This window comes from Egretta garzetta, unplaced genomic scaffold (genome assembly GCF_000687185.1).
Source record: "Egretta garzetta isolate BGI_Z169 unplaced genomic scaffold, ASM68718v1 scaffold968, whole genome shotgun sequence".
Lineage (NCBI taxonomy): Eukaryota > Metazoa > Chordata > Aves > Pelecaniformes > Ardeidae > Egretta > Egretta garzetta.
In genome coordinates, this window is record NW_009260641.1 from 50,361 (window position 1) to 58,359 (window position 7,999).

General features: G+C 51.5%; 1 protein-coding gene across 4 annotated transcripts in view; it reads right to left on the reverse strand.

The window, feature by feature from the left end:
- GNG7 (G protein subunit gamma 7) overlaps positions 1-7,999 on the reverse strand; it is a 63,938-nt gene that overhangs the window by 21,961 nt on the left and 33,978 nt on the right. The window contains exon 1 of one of the 4 annotated variants that reach the window (XM_009645562.2): positions 2,400-2,419. The exons of the other annotated variants lie outside the window; for them this stretch is intronic. The gene's annotated coding sequence lies outside the window, so the exon portion shown is untranslated. Of the gene's footprint in view, positions 1-2,399; positions 2,420-7,999 lie in introns of those variants that run through there. 4 annotated transcript variants of the gene reach the window in all.

Sequence of the window (7,999 nt, forward strand, 5' to 3'; positions counted from 1 at the left end):
GCCCTTGAATCGAAACAAGCACGATCCCTGTTCGCATTAGCATCTCGCACACTGACAGCTGCTTACAGCCCTGAGCAAGAAGGAAAGCGATGCAGGATGGAATTAAGCAACGTCTACGATCGTGTGATCGCTGGGACCCGGAGCACGCTGCTCGTGGACAGGCGCGTCCTCGTGGCACGCGTGGAGGACTCGCCCCGAGCGCTGCATCGCTGCGCTAGCGCAGAGCTGAACAGCAAAGCAGAACGTCACCACATCTGCCCCGCGCCGCAACACTGCGAGGCGCGAGCTGGTCAAGTCTGGGTACGTGCTGCACTAAATACATACCTAGTTTTGCTAATACAAACCCCAAATCCTCTGACTCCACCCAGTAATTAGCACCCTTTTGCTAATTAAGCCTCAGAAACCCAAAGTGAGAATCTTTTTTGTAAGGCAGGAACCTCATCCACACTGGGAAGACCCAGACCCATAATTCCACGCTGGTACTTCTGGAAAAGTACTGTATCCAGGTCTGGAGCCCTCAGCACAAGAAGGACATGGAACTGTTGGAATGGGTCCAGAGGAGGGCTACAAAAATGATCCGAGGGCTGGAGCCCCTCTGCTATGAGGGGCTGGAGCACCTCTCCTATGAGGACAGGCTGAGAGAGTTGGGCTTGTTCAGTCTGGAGAAAAGGAGGCTACGGGGAGACCTGATTGCGGCCTTCCAGTACCTAAAGGGGGCCTATAGGAAAGATGGGGAACGTCTTTTTAGTAGGGCCAGCTGTGTTAGGACAAGGGGAAATGGTTTTAAACTAGAACAGGGTAGGTTCAGGCTAGAGGTAAGGAAGAAATTTTTTACAATGAGGGTGGTAAAACACTGGAACAGGTTGCCCAGAGAGGTAGTGGAGGCCCCATCCCTGGAAACATTCAAGGCCAGGTTGGATGGGGCTCTGAGCAATCTGATCTAGTTAGCAGTGTCCCTGCTCACTGCAGGGGGGTTGGACTAGATGACCACTAGTGGTCCCTTCCAACCCTAAACATTCTATGATTCTAAAAAAAAAAAAATCACACTCTATAGCTCGGTGTTAAGCAAAGCCTCAAAATCTTAACTGCGTGTTGAGAAAGAACTTAACAGCTCGAGGTACCCTGAAGCTGGGCTGGTGTGACACTTGCCTATGAGCTGGACCGCTCAGGGATGCTTATTCACTGCCAGCTACCGACGGCAGAAGGGACTCATCGGCGCTCGGGGGCCAGTTCCTTCCAATTTCACGAGAAACACAAGTGACCTTTTGCAGCAGGAACATCACATGAGAGCAAATACCGCTGCTTTCTTCACACCCCCATAAAGCCCGCTGGTAGGGCAGCAGCCCTGTGACTTTCCCCAGTCATCGTGTTTTGTTTCATGACTGCTGTAGCTACAGAGGGCAAAAATGATGCTCACCAGAGGTCAGCAGAGCTGGGGGCTCCCCCTCCCTCCCTAAGTCAGCTGCAGGCAAGCAAAACCCAAGAGGCTTGCTTCCAAATGCTTCCAAAACGCAGATGAGGACACGGTTTGATCAGCCCGATGACTACTTTTGCACTTGTTTCAACCACCAAAGCAATTACCCTAAAAGAAAAGGCCAGTATCTCCATGTGACTGCAGCGGCTGTGCGGCTGTTTTCATGCAAACCCGGGTCTTTTGGTAATAGTGATGACTGCAACATCATGTGAGGGTTTGCAACAAGGAGCAACTCCTACATGGGCGCTGGAATCCGCTGGGCAGCCAGGGAGAGGAAGCAGAAGGTCGTTTTCTTTTGTCTCTCTTACAGGAAGAGCAGTCACGTTGGGCTGGCAGCGGGTCAGCTCTGAGCTCAGGGCTGGGGCTGGGAACTGCTGGGCAAAGGCTGGGCTGGAAATAAGGCCGAGAGGCTAAAAAAGGAACTTAGAGATTGTGCGAAAGGGCTGCACCAGAAAGCACGTGAGGGATCTGCCTGCAGGTAACGGGCAACCTTTGGCTCGCTGACTATTTTCACAGGGCTGGGGCTTATATTTAGAAAATCATCTACTACAGCTTAGAAAAAACAGAGATATAAAACATCCGAACTTGCCTGAGTTCACGGCGTTAAGCAATTGCTATTGCGCAGGTGCCGTGCTTCTCTGCTTACGCTGTACATACCCGAGCGCCGCTGGCCCCCACTCACCTGCGCCTCCAAGTCCCAGGGGGCTGCCAAGTCATCCCCGTACCGAAATTCTGAGAATCACCCAATGGCACTTTTTGTCCCCATTTTTTATTCACGCTCTGGACAAGGAACACGGTTCTGCGAAAACCCCCCAGTTCTGTACAAACTCGCCTGCCTACTTATGCGCCTGGCTGCTAACCTGAGGCCGAAAGAAAGGGAAGGGCGAAAGCTTTTCTTTTGCACGATGGCGATGCAAAAGCTGACCTGGAGAAGGGTCGGTCCCAAGAGCATCTGCTCAGTCATGGAGCTGGGAGATAAAATATAGTGCCACGGATTGCAGGGCCTGAAATGGCACGTTACGACAGCAATCCAGGTATTTCCTTCCAGTTGTGCATCTAAACAGGAAAATGCAGGACACTAAGATTATTTTGAATAACTTATCTCTAACCCAGGTGGCCTACTTCAACTGTAAACAGATTTTGAGGCAAAATATTCCAGTGAATAAAAAAAATCTCTGATAAAAATCTGATTCAAGAAACAGATTTCCAGGTACGCTCGGCCAACGCACAACAAGCCTCCTGCCTCTCCAGGGAAGCATGACCCGCTCCAGCCGAGCGTGCTGGGCACCGGGGACACCGGAGCAGGCACCTGACGGCCACCGGCCAGAGCGGGTCCCTCGCCCGCGGCTCCTGGGGAGGGAAGAGCCCATTGCTGGGGAACCCACCCTTCGCACAGACAGCGCTCGATAACGCTGGCTCTTATCTCTGCGCCAACTCACTGCAAATAGCCCTCACGTGCATCCACTTTTAACCCCGAGCGAGAACGCTTTGTTCCCGTTTGCTTAGCCTGCACCCAAGAAGCATGTTGGGGGGGAAGAGATGGTCAAAACATCTTGCAGACAGAGCAAAAACCCATTAAAAAAATCTGCGAGCTGTTTGGGGCTTTTTGCTTTTATTTCTTTTTAAACTGTTGGACAGTAAGGGCTCCTAAGTTAGACCAGATGAGCCTAAATAACCGGCAAGAGCTTGACACTACCCTTCTGCTAAAAGCAACGAGCCGGTCTCACGCCATCAATCAAGGCCTTCTGTTTGTGGGAGTGATGACTGACAGAGATTGCAATGAAGAAAAAGGAGCAGTCGGGCCCAGTCTGCCCATTTAAGTCTGGAACAACATGCCCGACTACAACTGGGTTTAGTTAAAACCAGAATAAGGCACTTGTATTCCAGAGCAGGACGACCCCCAGCCGGGGAGATGTCCCGGTGCGGGCGTTAGCCTGCGCGTCCACACGCTCCTCAGCGGCTTCCCGAGCAGCCGAGACCCCGGGCCTCGCCTGCCCACCCCGAGATGTGCCAGACAATTACAGCTCACTCCCTTTAAAGAAAACTTACAGGGCCAGAAGAGCTTTTAAACGTGGTCCAAAAAACCACGTATGCTAAAAAGATATTAAAAGACACACCAAATTTAGATCCTGCTTTGCCTAGCAAGCGAAGAGCTTGAACAAACAAATTATCCCAGTAAAAGAGAAAAAATTAAATCTTCTTCACTCCTGGGTGCGATCGTTTCGAGTTGAAATAAACCCCAATGCAGTGGCCTGGCCCCCAGCTCACAGCATCACCGCCTCCATCTAAGCTGGCAATGCCGAGGTTTTGCATCCGGACCGGCTTCCCTGGCTTCAAACCAGATGGATTCAAAGGGGTACACGATGAACCCGAAGTTCAGCTCAACTCCAGAGAGCAGAGACAGCCTAAGGCTGGACCAGCGCAAGTGACCGAAGCCGCTCGTTGCGGACAAGTGTGTCAAGAAATAAAACCTTAATCCAATATCACTTACTGATTTTTTTCCCCAGAAAAAACAGCCTCAGTGGCCACAACCTGTACATACCGTTTTCCACTACTCCTGGAATATTCCTGGCAAAACAGAGGAAAGAATAAACGTAAATTCTCAAGGCAAAGCGATCAAAAGAGCCCTATTTAACACTGGCAGCCTCTTCACAACGATGAAACCAAGAAATCTCACCGCCTGCGATATCGGACGGGGCGAGGCTTACAGCACACGGTGATCGCCGCACGGATGCCTGCCTTGCACACTCGGCATGCCGACAGACACCCGGCGGCACCGGCTCTGGCCAGGGAAACCGGGGACCTCCCGGGAGCGCCGGGTTCATCCAAACCCGGTCACGCTGGCATTGACTGGGGAGGGGGGGGAGGGTTCCGGCGCAGATTGGAGACGACAGACGCGACGATGAACGCGAATGGCAGCGGTGACCCTGCCCAGGACAGGAAGGTATTTGTGCGGCGAGCAGAGCCCATGGCCACGGCGCGGGCAGCCAGGGCCGGGCAGATAAGGGAGAGCAGCGGCGTTGCAGGACGGGGCATTTCTCACATAGCCAGCATTCCTAGGGGAGGCCGTCGCTGCAGAAATCCCTTGCCTCGGTTAATAAAAACACATAAAAGGGAGAAAGAATGAATCGAGCTTATTTAGCCACAACGGCGAATACAACACTGAACTCACTCTGCAGCCTTGACTGCTGTTCAGAGATGCTGGACGGGATCGTGCTGCATTTTTTAAGGTAAAAACCATATTACACCAGCGTCTGCTCATCGGCACCCTGCCCTCCCCACACCTCAGCACATTCACTCGCGTCCATGTAGTTCCTATCATGCTCATGTATTTTAAAAGGACCTGTTTATAAGCTTCACCTCTAAATACCCAAAACAAGAGTTGAAAGCCAGAGGAAAACTGGAAAACCGTAACCTCTGTAGAGGCAAGTTATCCCAAACTGGAACAAATGACAGGAACCAGCGTGATTTTCTGGCTGCCCATTTTATTGCACCCAGCAGTAGGGGACAGGCAACAGGAAATTCGCATCCCACGATAAGCTCAGTTACAGAGGGATTAGTGGAATTTTACCAGTTTTCTAAGTAATTTACACAAATACACATGAACCACCACGCCGGCGTTGCTTGTCGAACACCACGCTGCTCCTCGGCTTCGGCACAGCGACAGCACGGGGGGAGCTGCAAGCTCCGGGCCCTAACTGCAGATGCTTTACGCGGCTCGGCTTTTTACTCGCAGCTACGGCAGCGTTTTCAGCACACTGCTGCACCCCGGCACCAAAAAATGAAGGAGTTCATGCTAAAATAAAGCAGAGCACACCCTGGCATCCATGGTTGGCATCCCCCGCTGGAAGAGGCAATGAGTTTTGATGTCTTTAATGACCGCTGACACTCAAAGTCTCATGGAAAGACTTATATTGGCCCTCATGTTTGCAAAACCCCTTTTACCTTTAAAATGATGCAGAGGCCAAGTCCAGCCTAGCTGAGCGCCCTCAAATCCCTATCTGCACTCCTGCAATTTAATGCTAGTTGCATTTGATAGAAAATGGACAAGCAGTATTTCTGCCCTGCCAGGAAAAGCTGTGCCGCCTGCCCAGCTGTGCGACGACCGACGCACTGCAAAAGGCCGCTTTTCTCACCGAAACGCTGCCTCTTGGGGACCAAGCCTGGGTAAAGATCACAGAAGAGACTCACCTGAGGTGTGCACGCCTGACGTTGTAACACAGAAAGCATTAATCCCTCTTAATTGTTCATCCCTGACTAATTAGTGTCTTTGTTCAGCAGCTGAAGTGACGAGGAACACATTACCAGGACGTTTAAAAGTTGCAGATTACGTACGCACCGCGCCACGCACCGCCGGCGTCCACAGCCGATCCTACTCCCCCTCCTTCTTGCCCATTCCAATGTTTAGCCCAGCATTTCTAGCTCAGGAGCTACACATTCATTTTGAAAATACAACCTGACTCTTTTTATTATATTTTCCACCTTAAACCTCATTATATTCAAGTTAGCAGTAATACACTCAAGCTGGACTTAAGTCCCGAACTTAAAACTCCAGGCTACGCGTTCAACTCTCAGCCTGCCGAGAGCTGGACATCGAACAAGCTGGGGACGATGTATTGTACGATGGAGAAAGCAAAACCACAAAAAGCCACCCAAATGCAAGTTCTATTTCTTAAAGATCTAAGTGCGAGTCCTGTTTGCAGCACCGAAGGCAGGCGGCTATGGGGACGGGTCGGCCTCTGCCAGCAACACGGGATCAGGTCTCCAGAGGACTATTGTCAAGCTTCTGAAAGAAGGGGTGAAATAAAACAAAAATATTTGTAAAACGTAATGGGACTTTTTCCACCACCGCTGGAGAATGTTTTTCAGGCAGTTAGCCAGCACCACTTCAAAGAATAAAAAAAGCATGTGGTTTCTGCACGGCTTTGTACTTCAATATTAAAGACCAAAAAAAAAAAAAAAGAAAAAAGAAAAAAGAAAAGCCGGGCTCAGTGAGGCAGCCAGGCAACCGTCACTTTGATGCAGGGGAAAGTACGTCAGTCGGCTGCATCACTGCAGCGGCCCCGGGGTCGGGGAACCCTCCTACAGCATCTCCCTGCCCACGCAGCGAGCACCGCGCACCGCTCCCCTCCGCAACGCGGCGGGCTCGGCGAGAGGAGGGGGAGGAAGACAAAAACCCCAAAGACATCTCTTTTTCGCCCCAGCAAAAGGACAGGGCTGAGTCAGACGCTCACTCACAGGCGGCTTCTGGCAAGGTGTGGAGGTAACTCTGCCAAGGCTGGAGCCGTCCCACGGTGGGGTCGGCAGGAGGCACACGCTGCCGGGCTTCTCCCCGTTCTGCTGCCAGCCAGAGGGACGCAGGGTGTCCCTGCAAGTGCTCCAAACGATCCCATTTCACCTCTCTCAAAGATCCTTAGGAAGGGGTGGTCCTGACGCAGCAATTGCCCTGCTCTTGCTCAGGCATCATTTAAAAAAAAAAACAAAAAAACCCAAAAAAACCAGAATAAGCCAGGCAAAGCACATTCATGTTTGTGCTGCAATACACTGGCCTCGTGCAGTTTCATTTTAGTACAGGCCCATTAACTACACGTTATGGGCTTGGTTTGCAACTGGCTCCTGCCTGTCTGCGGAACTTAATTTAGGCACATGAACAAGACAGGTCTTAACCAAGCAAGAAGCGCAATTTCTAGCAACCCTGTTCTGCTATGAAAGCTAATTGTCAATTCCTTAAATTCCAAGTAGTTCAAAACTGGACTTTGGTCTCACTTCGCAGTGTTTAACCTGTTCAAGCCTGGCACTAACCTAGCTATAGCCCAAAGGACCCAGACCTAAAGCTTATCGCACCATGGCTCTCCAGCCCGATTTCCTGCTCTCTTCCGAGCGGCTTTTCAGGCCCAGGGAACCACGGGGCAGAGCGGGACACCGAGCTTCCCAAAGCACAAAGTGCCAACCAACGCCATCAGCACCCTGCTCAACGGGCGCCCGCCCCGCCTGCAGACATTACCGAAAGCCTGATGTTATCGCCAAGAGGTTTGCTTTAGACCAAGCTCATCTCGGAAAAGCCAGGAGAAAAGCCCTGCAGAGGTCTCAGTCCTCGCTCCGCCGCAGAGCGCGCTGCACACGGCATTCCCCAAGGACTTACAGCAAAAAGCAGGAATTACGGACCACAGCGCGCAGGCCCGTGCCGCCTGGTCGGTGGCAGGCAGAGGTTACTCCTAGCAGCAAGCTGCAGCAATACAGTTTATTCAAAAAAGGGAAAGCCCTCGTGCTATACGAGAGCCTCAAACGAGGGCTGCGATTTACCTGAAGTTTCTCACTCACACGGAGATTAATTGGACAGTGCTGCACCTACCTGGAGTCTCCCACGCTGAGAATAAAGGGAAGAAAAGTGGGATTTAATATCTGGTAAAAAATGCCTATTTGGGTTTGCCGGGGTGGCCCATAGCTGCTTTGATATCAGTTGCTACTATTGCTAAAAAAAGCCCGCTAGGCAGAACGAGTATAGTCCTTGGCATCGTGCGTCTC